This window comes from Carassius auratus, chromosome 48 (genome assembly GCF_003368295.1).
Source record: "Carassius auratus strain Wakin chromosome 48, ASM336829v1, whole genome shotgun sequence".
In the NCBI taxonomy this organism is placed as follows: Eukaryota; Metazoa; Chordata; class Actinopteri; order Cypriniformes; family Cyprinidae; genus Carassius; species Carassius auratus.
Window position 1 is genome coordinate 10,241,114 of NC_039290.1, and position 12,643 is coordinate 10,253,756.

Consider the following 12,643-nt stretch of genomic DNA (forward strand, 5'->3'; position numbering starts at 1 on the left):
GCGCTATTTCTCTCAGACAATGGAAGTCTGAAGCACATATACTCAAACAGAGGGACAGCGTGAGATGAGATGTCTGACAGTTTTTTTAATTTTCTGTTATCCATACAGTGTTGTAAAGTCGTGAAACTATGCATATTTCCTCAGAATGACTTTTTCATCTGTATGAAAAAATTATTTGACGGTGTTTGGAAGCTGCAATTTAAAAATACCAATAACGATTCCCTTTGTAAGGTCATTTAAAAAATCACCACGGCAAAACCATTCAAAGCTATCCAAAATCCATTCACAATTAAGTTCCTATCAGAAATACTGATGTGTGTTCAGAGTTTTGTGAAATTCTAAGTATGTTATTTGCCTCAAAATCACCTGAGAAGTATTCCAGTTTGACATGTTGCCAACGGCAACAATTTTTTAGATATCAATATCCCCCTTGCAGATTTATATCGGCTGTGTTTTAACATTATTCTGATGAAGTTTGAAGCAAAATCGAGTAATAATAAGATGCTGAATTCAAATCATTTTGAAAATGACACACTTCCTTCTGCCAGTTTGGTGGCGCTATAACTTTGACTCCTAATAGTCACAATATATGCGATCGACATCATACAACGAATAATCTGATGAAGTTTGCATTAAAAATCAGGAAATGTATGTGGATGGTATTAGACACTTCCTGTTTCTCATTTCTCGCCATAATTTCAACGCCTCGCCATGAGCAAACCGTTCGAGATATCAAAAATCCCCTGGCAATTTTTCATCCCCAGTGTCTTGAGATCATGTTGACTGAGTTTGGCGGCAATCGAGCAAAAAACCTATGACAAGTATTTCAAATTCCAGAGCATGCGCTTTTTACATAACTCTAAATAGCTGACTTCCTGTTGGGTGGAGCCTATGACATGCAATACGAAAGTTGTTCGGCACGATGAGATCTATATGTGTACTGAGTTTCATATGAATATGTGCAAGTATGTGTGAGCTATACATCAACATTTCTGACTGTGTTCCAGGGGGCGCCGTAGAGCCCCTGTGCCACGCCCGGGGTCCCAGCCTCTGCAGGCTCCTAAAGGCCACAGATTCCAAAGTGTGCGCCGAATTTTCAAGAGTTTTTGAAGTATGTTAAGGACCCCCAAAAGCCCCCACAACTTTGACGAAAAATTTGAATACTAAACCCTAAATAGCCAACTTCCTGTTGGGCGGAGCCTATGATATGCAATACAAAAGTTGTTTGGATTGATGAGATTTATATGTGTACCGAGTTTCATACGTCTACGAGCAAGAATGTATGATATATGGCCCTCCATATTCCAGGGGGCGCTGTAGAGCCCTGTGCCACGCCCGTGTATCAGTCTCTGCCCGGCCCTAATGGCCGCAGGTTTCCAATCTGTGTGCCAATTTTCAAGACTTTTTAAGCATGTTAAGGGCCCCAAAAGCCCCCGAGACGTTGGAAAATAATAATAAATATAGCTTCGCAAGCAGCGATGGCGGGCTCAAGCCACCAAATGCCATCACCACCCCCCGGTGGCATCAGGTAAACTGTGCCCAGCGGGCACATGCCATTCACAATATCCCTCTGGCAGTGAGGTTTTAAAGGATAGAGGGGAGCGTAGAGGGGAGCGTGCATTTGCAGTGGCTGGGCCACGACTCTGGAATACCCTGCCTTTAGAGATCAGACTGGCCCCTTCCTTGTCTATTTTTAAATCTTTGCTAAAAACTTTTTTTATTTTCCTTAGTGTACTGACTACTGTGTTATGCTACATTTTGAAATGGGTGGTTTTAAATTTTTTGTCTGGTCTATTTTTTATGTATGTGTAATATTCTTGCTCTTATGTTAAAGCAGTTTGGTCAGCCCAGGAGGCTGTTGTAAATGCGCTATAAAAAATAAATTGAACTTGAACTAGAACTTGAACTTGATATGGCAGTTAAAGGGTTAATCCGAATCATCTAGACTTTAAAATCACATTCACAGAACAATATATATATATATATACAGTATTGTTCAAAATAATAGCAGTACAATGTGACTAACCAGAATAATCAAGGTTTTTCGTATATTTCTTTATTGCTACGTGGCAAAACAAGTTACCAGTAGGTTCAGTAGATTCTCAGAAAACAAATGAGACCCAGCATTCATGATATGCACGCTCTTAAGGCTGTGCAATTGGGCAATTAGTTGAATTAGTTGAAAGGGGTGTGTTCAAAAAAATAGCAGTGTGGCATTCAATCACTGAGGTCATCAATTTTGTGAAGAAACAGGTGTGAATCAGGTGGCCCCTATTTAAGGATGAAGCCAACACTTGTTGAACATGCATTTGAAAGCTGAGGAAAATGGGTCGTTCAAAACATTGTTCAGAAGAACAGCGTACTTTGATTAAAAAGTTGATTAGAGAGGGGAAAACCTATAAAGAGGTGCAAAAAATGATAGGCTGTTCAGCTAAAATGATCTCCAATGCCTTAAAATGGAGAGCAAAACCAGAGAGACGTGGAAGAAAACGGAAGACAACCATCAAAATGGATAGAAGAATAACCAGAATGGCAAAGGCTCAGCCAATGATCACCTCCAGGATGATCAAAGACAGTCTGGAGTTACCTGTAAGTACTGTGACAGTTAGATGACGTCTGTGTGAAGCTAATCTATTTTCAAGAATCCCCCGCAAAGTCCCTCTGTTAAAAAAAAGTCATGTGCAGAAGAGGTTACAATTTGCCAAAGAACACATCAACTGGCCTAAAGAGAAATGGAGGAACATTTTGTGGACTGATGAGAGTAAAATTGTTCTTTTTGGGTCCAAGGGCCACAGGCAGTTTGTGAGACGACCCCCCAAACTCTGAATTCAAGCCACAGTACACAGTGAAGACAGTGAAGCATGGAGGTGCAAGCATCATGATATGGGCATGTTTCTCCTACTATGGTGTTGGGCCTATTTATCACATACCAGGGATCATGGATCAGTTTGCATATGTTAAAATACTTGAAGAGGTCATGTTGCCCTATGCTGAAGAGGACATGCCCTTGAAATGGTTGTTTCAACAAGACAATGACCCAAAACACACTAGTAAACGGGCAAAGTCTTGGTTCCAAACCAACAAAATTAATGTTATGGAGTGGCCAGCCCAATCTCCAGACCTTAATCCAATTGAGAACTTGTGGGGTGATATCAAAAATGCTGTTTCTGAAGCAAAACCAAGAAATGTGAATGAATTGTGGAATGTTGTTAAAGAATCATGGAGTGGAATAACAGCTGAGAGGTGCCACAAGTTGGTTGACTCCATGCCACACAGATGTCAAGCAGTTTTAAAAAACTGTGGTCAAACAACTAAATATTAGTTTAGTGATTCACAGGATTGCTAAATCCCAGAATAAAAAATTGTTTGTACAAAATAGTTTTGAGTTTGTACAGTCAAAGGTAGACACTGCTATTTTTTTGAACACACCCCTTTCAACTAATTGCCCAATTGCACAGCCTTAAGAGCGTGCATATCATGAATGCTGGGTCTTGTTTGTTTTCTGACAATCTACTGAACCTACTGGTAACTTGTTTGCCACATAGCAATAAAAAATATACTAAAAACCTTGATTATTCTGGTTAGTCACATTGTACTGCTATTATTTTGAACAATACTGTATAACTTTAGTAACACTTTACAATAAGATTTCATTTATAAACATTATGTTAACATGAACAATATTTATATAGCATTCATTCATGTCAGTTAATATTCCAAACTTAAACATTAAAACATTGTTTTATTGTGATTTTTTTCCAAGCACATTTTACCAATTCCAAACCATATCAATCTTAATAACTACCATTATTTTTTTATTTAATCATTTATGAGTGCTATACAATAGTCCAGGAAAGCTGGAAGAGAAAAACAGGTCAAGAAGAACTGACAAAAGAATTGCAAAAGAATTAGGAATTAATGTGAAGATTAATTTTTAGTCAATTCTGCAAGACAGACTTTCAGGAAAGGAGGTGGAATAAAAATGAGCTCCTAAATCTTAATCCCAGATTCTGGAAGATATATTCCTCAAACCATCGGACAAGAGAAGGTGGTGCTGGTCCTTCACGAGTCTGTTCATTAAGCCTATATATAAAGTCTTAATATATAGTATTTCACAATACTTCATGGTATTCTAATTAAATATTTTTTTGGAATCTTAGATCTCTCAGAACCTGACACATTGTAATTCTGAGACTCCAGGAAAGTGGCAGTTCTGTAAAATGTTGGCGCTGGAGACTAAATGCTCACTGATAGTTTCACACCTAATTCACTTAAAACACACACAAACACACACACACAGTGACAGAGGGACAGAGTGACACCAGATGTATGTTTTTTAATTTTCTGTCATCCATATAATGTTGTATAGTCATGAAACTATGCATATTTCCTCAGAATGACTTGTCTTCTATGTGTACATTTTTTTGAAGTGTTTAGAAGCTGCACTTTTTTTTACTGGTTCCTTTTTTACTATTATTTCAAAAAATCACCACGACAAAACCATTCAAGCTATCCAAAATTCATTCACACCTGTTCTGTAAGATTAATTCTTTAAACAGTGGTAAAAGAGGATGTGGTGCTGAACCTTCAAGAGTCACTTAAAACGTATCTGTCCATAAAGCCTATTAAGAATTATTCTTAATATACAGTTCACAATACTTCAGCTTGTTATTCTAATTAAGTGAGGGTCATTTTATCAGTAAAATTCCTAAAATACATATTATTTTATTTGAAAGATTTCTATAAATTATTTAAATCATACTCGTTTCTCCAATAATTATTTAAAAGTAATCCTATAGCTCCCTCTGGTGGCCATTATAGGTACTAAGAATTGCAAGCTTGATTTATAAGTTATGATAGTTTTAATTTTATGCTGGCTCTTGAAAATGATAAAGCTATGAAACTTACTGTGCTTCCTTCAAATGAGGACTTCTACTTATATAAAAAATTATGAAGAGTTAGAATGAAAAATTTTAAAGATATAGTAAAATAACTATTGTATTTTTTATGTTACTTTAATAAATCTCTATGGCAACACCATTTAAGCTATCCTAAACCCATTCACAATTTAACATCTCAGTATATGTTATCAGTTCTGTATCAATCTGTGTTGTTGTTTGTTTATTTTTATCTTTTATTTTTCATAGGAAGATAACTGACCCTTTACTCTCCTTTTTAATAAATGTGCTTATAAACCAAGGACAAGCTATTTATAGCTGTATTTATAAACTGCTTACTACTGACTATTAATATTGGGACAAGGCTTTATAAAGCATGAACTGACTATTTACTAATGAGTGCAGTTATTATAAAGTGTTATCAATGAATTTGCTAATGTTAACAAATTAGACATTATTTTACAGTGTTATCAAATCCATAAATGACTCATAAGCATTTGTGAAAGTTCTGCTTGCATTACAGCTTAGTATTGATCTGTGAGCTGAACAGATTTACTGTTACATCTATGAGATTATGTAAATTCAAATAAATATAATGTTACAGGATGTCATAGGTCAGTATCAAATGAGTTTGAAATTATTATTTGCAGCACAAATAAGTTTTTTTTTAGGATTTTTAAAAATCCCTAAAACTGACAGAAAAAGATTAAGGCCTAAGCTATTTCTATGTGAGTGGCTAAATTTATTTTTGTTTTCATAATTGTAATACACAAACTATGAATATATACAAAATGTATAAAAAGGTAAATAAATAAATACGCACACATTAAAAAAGCAGCCAAGTCGAATGAGTTTCCTTTTTTATATAGATTAAAATTGAAGACAGAAGCAAGTGGTAAATGTGGTCACTTTAATATTCAAATCCAGTAGATCCAGTTTATGTTCACGTGGCTGTTTTCGTTTATATTCGCCAAGCTATTATGTATTTTGAAATAATCTTGTCCGTGATGTGTTCGTTCGTACGACGAAAGACAGAAACCTGCAGCTCGAGAGATACATGTTATTCTGCCAGTCGCGCTTTCAAATAGTCTTGCACACTTAAACAGGTCACAAACACCTGCATTTAGCTCTTGTAGTGTTACAATGGGTTTATTGTGTGCATTTGTGGTAATATTTTATTTAAAAAAGCTCTTAAACAAGAATAAATTCGTTTGTTTTGAGCTCGACACTGTACGCGCTGATCGGAGGCGGTGATTTCAGATAGGCAGCTGCAAATATTTCATTTTCACACAAACAGTTCAAAAACATCTTAATTTAGCTCTTGGTGTGTTCTAATTGGTTGATTGTGTGATATCGCTGTAATAATTTATTTTTAAAAGCTTTAAAACAGGAATAAATTCGTTTTCTCTGAGCTCTTTACTCCAGACGCTCGTGGTCACAGCGGTGATTCATCTCTGCTATTTCTCACGTATCTCTGGCCAGAAATTATTTATCCATGAGCCCTGAACCGGTAATAATCAGATATGTTGGTTTAGCTTGTCAGTGTGAATTAAATCTAAGTATTTATTTGTATTTTTAACCGATTTAAAAGTGAAAGTAAAAGTTCGGGAATTGAACCTGTAGGGGCGCAATTTCTCTCAGACAATGGAAGTCTGAAGCACATATACTCAAACAGAGGGACAGAGTGAGATGAGATGTCTGACAGTTTTTTAATTTTCTGTTATCCATACAGTGTTGTAAAGTCGTTAAACTATGCATATTTCCTCAGAATGACTTTTTCATCTGTATGAAAAAATTCTTTGACGTGTTTGGAAGCTGCAATTTAAAAATACAATAATGATTCCCTTTGTAAGGTCATTTAAAAAAATCACCACGGCAAAACCATTCAAGCTATCCAAAATCCATTCACAATTTAAGTTCCTATCAGAAATACTGATGTGTGTTCAGAGTTTTGTGGAATTCTAAGTATGTTATTTGCCTCAAAATCACCTGAGAAGTATTCCAGTTTGACATGTTGCCACGCCAACAATTTTTTAGATATCAATATCCCCCTTGCAGATTTATATCGGCTGTGTTTTAACATTATTCTGATGAAGTTTGAAGCAAATCGAGTAATAATAAGATGCTGAATTCAAATCATTTTGAAAATGACACACTTCCTTCTGCCAGTTGGTGGCGCTATAACTTTGACTCCTAATAGTCACATATATGCAATCGACATCATACAACGAATAATCTGATGAAGTTTGATTAAAATCAGGAAATGTATGTGGACGGTATTAGACACTTCCTGTTTCTCATTTCTCGCCATAATTTCAACGCCTCGCCACGAGCAAACCGTTCGAGATATCAAAAATCCCCTGGCAATTTTTCATCCCCAGTGTCTTGAGATCATGTTGACCAAGTTTGGCAGCAATCGAGAAAAAAACCTATGACAAGTATTTCAAATTCCAGAGCATGCGCTTTTTACATAACTCTAAATAGCTGACTTCCTGTTGGGCGGAGCCTATGATATTCAATACGAAAGTTGTTCGGCACAATAAGATCTATATGTGTACTGAGTTTCATATGAATATGTGCAAGTATGTGTGAGCTATACATCAACATTTCTGACTGTGTTCCAGGGGGCGCCGTAGAGCCCCTGTGCCACGCCCAGGTCCCAGCCTCTGCAGGCTCCTAAAGGCCACAGATTCCAAAGTGTGCGCGAATTTTCAAGAGTTTTTGAGTATGTTAAGGACCCCAAAAGCCCCCACAACTTTGACGAAAAATTTGAATACTAAACCCTAAATAGCCAACTTCCTGTTGGGCGGAGCCTATGATATGCAATACAAAAGTTGTTTGGATTGATGAGATTTATATGTGTACCGAGTTTCATACGTCTACGAGCAAGAATGTATGATATATGGCCCTCCATATTCCAGGGGGCGCTGTAGAGCCCCTGTGCCACGCCCGTGTATCAGTCTCTGCTCGGCCCTAATGGCCGCAGGTTCCAATCTGTGTGCCAATTTTCAAGACTTTTTAAGCACGTTAAGGGCCCCAAAAGCCCCCGAGACGTTGGAAAAAAATAATAATAATAATAATAATAATAATAATAATAATAAAAAATAATCCTAAGGAAAACAATAGGCCTCTCGCCCTTTGGGCTTGAGCCCTAATAATAATAATAATAATAATAATAATAAAAAATAATCCTAAGGAAAACAATAGGCCTCTCGCCCTTTGGGCTTGAGCCCTAATAATAATAACAAATAATCCTAAGGAAAACAATAGGGCTCTCGCCCTCCAGGCTTGAGCCCTAATAATAATAATAATAATGATGTTTTGTAATGTTTCATTTAAAAAAAAGAAAGAAATCAGAAAAAGATTCATGATTCGCGCTCCGAAGTTCCGTTCTGAATCAAATGATTCGCGATCCGAACAATGAATCATTTTGTGACTTGAATGATTCCTAGAACACAGTTATGTTCCACGGATGGGCAGGATTTAAGTTGGTTTCTATCCATTCATATCTATATATTGCTATTTAATTCAAATCATGCTTTACTGTAAAAAATATCAAACTTCTAAATTGATATGTGTGTATAATATAAAATATAATAACACTTGTGCATAAAGTGAATTCTGTGCAGAAATGACCGGAGGATAAAATAGCAGGTAGCTTTTATGACAGCATAAATTGTTTGCATCTGTTGTCGCTGCAGTGTAACAGCTTTGCACTTGAGCTCTTGATTTAATGTCTGTGTGGACTTTCAGCCCCGAAGAGCTTCAGCATTCAGTCTGAGCAAGATTCACTCCACTGGGGCTCAAGTTGTTTATTTCTCAAATAAGATGTGGGACCTAGAGATCTTGATCATTTTATGGCTGAAAAGATCATGTATTAAAAAAACACACACAGATGCAGCAAATTACGTACTTGCTGCAGATGAATATTCCATGCACACACACAGAAATACAAATATATATATTAATTTATAATGTGTATATAAAATCTATATCAATAGCTTGAACTAAAATGGTTTAAATGCATGATTTCAGCATGATAAACATGATAATCAGAACCAAAATGTTGTAGCAGGTCTAAGCTATAATAATTCAGCTCTATTCTGGAAAAGGTCGCAGGTCGCAGCAGCTCATTTGCATATCAAGAGACAGGCACGAAAACAGTGTGTTGTTTCTGCGTCCACTTAAAAAAGGGCATTTTTAAATATGTATAATATAATAATATATATATAATAATTGATATTTTGAGCTGAAACTTTACAGACATATTCTGGGGACACCAGAGACTTATGTTACATAATATAAAACAGGGCATTATATGTCACTTTTAAATAATAGAGGATTTCAGGATGACAAAGCATGAAGAAGCACCTTGAATCCGTGTGTTTTTCATGTGCTCTTGTCTTTGTTCTCTGGTTGGCGTGTTTTAGTGTGAGTGTTAATGTGACTGAAGTTTAATTCCTGTCTTGATGATAATGAGTCAACAGATTCATGAAAAATATGCTGGGCGTCACTACAGAGGACTCTTCTTAATGTCAGCCGAGAGTAAAATCCCTCAATCAGTGAGTGGCGGATCTGAACCAGCGTTTGAATCCCAGAATCACATCGTCTTCAATGAACGCTATTAGCTTCATAGACCTTTACAACACTGTGAACTGAAGATTTCAAAGCCCAAAACTCAAAGTCTTTGTCTCAGATCAGTATGTCATTCAGTCTTCACATATTCTTGAGATTTTAGGGCCTTTTTTTAATTTGATCACTTTATTGGTCATTTTCAGAGAAATTTGTGAAAGTCTTGCATTTATTCACAACAGAAGTGATCAGTGATTACAGGAGATTTAGAAGTAATCATGTGAAATATTAGTCTTAACAATATTTTTCTAATTAGTTAATCACTTTTAAATGGAAGAAAATAATACGATTTCAGCTGGTGCCTTGCAACTCCTGGTTTGTAAAAATATGATTTGGCATCTTATAACATTCTCTGCAAACAAATTGACAATTTTTAATTTAATTGTTTATTTTATTTATTTTATATACAGTATACATATATTTTATTAGCCAATTTAGTTTTAAAGGGGTTTTCTGTTACGTAATTCTGTCTGTACCTATTAGTTACTTTATCAATCAGTAATTTTTAAAAGTTGTTATATTTCACTATAATATATTATTTTTATAATAACTGCTTTTTTGTTTTAATTTCTTCATGTTGACAAACTGGAGAGAGAGAATGGTGTTATGGGCATTATGTTTGTCTGAAAAGTTTGACATATCAATAAACACTGATATGGAAACTACTACAAATGTGTGCAATTTTTATGCCTGTGTTTTTAAAATTATATTTATTTTTATTTTTTTTATTATTATTTTCCTTTTTATTCCTGGTAGAGCTAAGAATGGCAAGATTGGACATACATCTCTCAGAAACACAGAAGTGATTAAATGTATACATTTAATACACCATAAATTATTATTTTGTATACAGTATATGCAAAAATGTTGAGCTTAAATATTGTACATTGATATTAGTGTAAAGAATGTGTGCAAAGGGAAATATTAGGCCCTTGTTTGAAAAGAAATAACTGTAATCAACAAATCCCACAATGCAAATCTGTTATTTAAGTTAAATAAACTGAATCTTTCCATTCACCACAAGAACCCGTCCTGAATGACCATATATGGACACTTGGCACTCGCAGGACTCGCTGTGATTAGACTTTCTTTTAACCCAAATTAAAAAAAACGTTTAATGTTGCAAAGTAATTTTTGCTGTTATTATTACGTCAGTAACACCTTCAGTTAACAATGATGTATTGCTATATTGTGAGAAACTACCTCTTTACCGAGATCCTAACGCTAATCCTGAACTTAACTTAATTGAACTACAAAATACAGCGCCATGATTTTCAATTTCCATCGATAGAACGGCTAAGGCTTATGGGTAATGTAGTTTAAAATGTTTAATAATGAAATTGTGAAAAATACGATCTTTTTTTAACAAAGGGATATCTAAGCATGTTGATTGTGTGAACATCTATGACATATGTGAGAAGTAGGCTGAAATTGTGTATTTTACTAAGAAATGTACTTTTTTAAACACATTTATAGCACTTCTCTATGAATGTTTGAAAGCTGTGCCCAACATTATCTAGTAAACATAGCATAAGTAGTTGTCCTGCCAATTTTCTTTTTGAAACTATATTAAGATTGGGATTTACAGCCATTTGAAATGTAAATTTTTTGGCTCTTCCAGGGGACTCTACTGGGCTCCTGGGGATGGAAGGGCAGGGGAAAAAATGCACAAATCTATTCTCATCATTGGCAACAAACCGTTGAGACATATTTTTTAGATTTACATTTCCCCATCAACTGACTTCATCTTCCTTCAAAAAAATCAAAAACTATAAGTCCATAAGAAAAATAGTTTTGGTGAATACAGGTGCTCTGAGGCACATCAGTACTCAGCACGTTCAGTCATTTTCTGCCCAAATTCCAGAAATGATGCACTGATGATTTGTTCATTCTAGGACGTATAAAAAGATGTATATGTGAACAATTTTAATTACTAATTTGAATAGAGATTCACATCAAATGCTGTATTACTGCATTGATTGAATAAAGACATACCAATGGGAACGAGCACTTTTTCACTCTTTTCTGTTTGGGCACAATAGAGCCGTGATCTTTCCTCATCCCCAACACGACTGATGTTCTTTGTGTTTTTGCTCTTCGGCTGTAAAACTAAAATATGTCTATTAACCCCATGTTTAATTACTATTGCTGGTTGAACATAAGAATTAAGACAGATATAATGACAGCAGGAGGAAAAGCTGGAGAATACGCTTGTACAATATCATATCAATTTGCTGAAATTGTTTGAATTATTAATACTTTGACGTAGCACAGGGCTTGTACTGCTGGGGTTGTGGGGTATGTAAATTAGTAAAAATTAAAAAACTCATAATATTATTCATAAACGATCGACTACTTTATGAGACGTGTGCAGACCCAACCTGTACATGTCTCGAAGTAATCTAAAATCTTTTTAACAAAACATTTCGAACATCTGGGAGAGTTTAAAACACAAACAGTTCAAAACACAATTAGCAAACATATTAAAATTAACCCACAATGCATTTAGGCGAAAGTTTATGTATCATATCTCCTATTGCCAATAGGGGCGCTAATTTCAAAAGTTACTGCTGAGCTATATGTCTATACAAATTTAAATAAATATTATTTTTATCAATAACATTGTATTAAATTAAACATAATATATAAATTTAAATAGTACATCTAAATTATATGTGGATATTATATATGGATGAAAATAATGTTCATTTAATTTATTTAATTTTGTATTTTTATAGAAATAAATCATATAATAATATTTATTTATTAAACAAACATATTATTTACTATTTTGGTTTATAGAATTGGTTTATATTTATAACTAGATGTAAAAGTATAAAACACATGCATAATTTTAAAGTTAAATAGCTTTTTAAAATGTTAAATAATTAAATTTTGAAATGTTTATATACATTATATATATATATATATATATATATATATATATATATATATATATATATATATATATATATATATATATATATATATATATATATTATAAAATGTATAATAAAACAATAAAAGTTTTTTTTTAAATATTCTTTTGCATTATATACTAAATATAGTGATATCTATCTAAAACATTCATTAAAATGTTAATTATTACAATA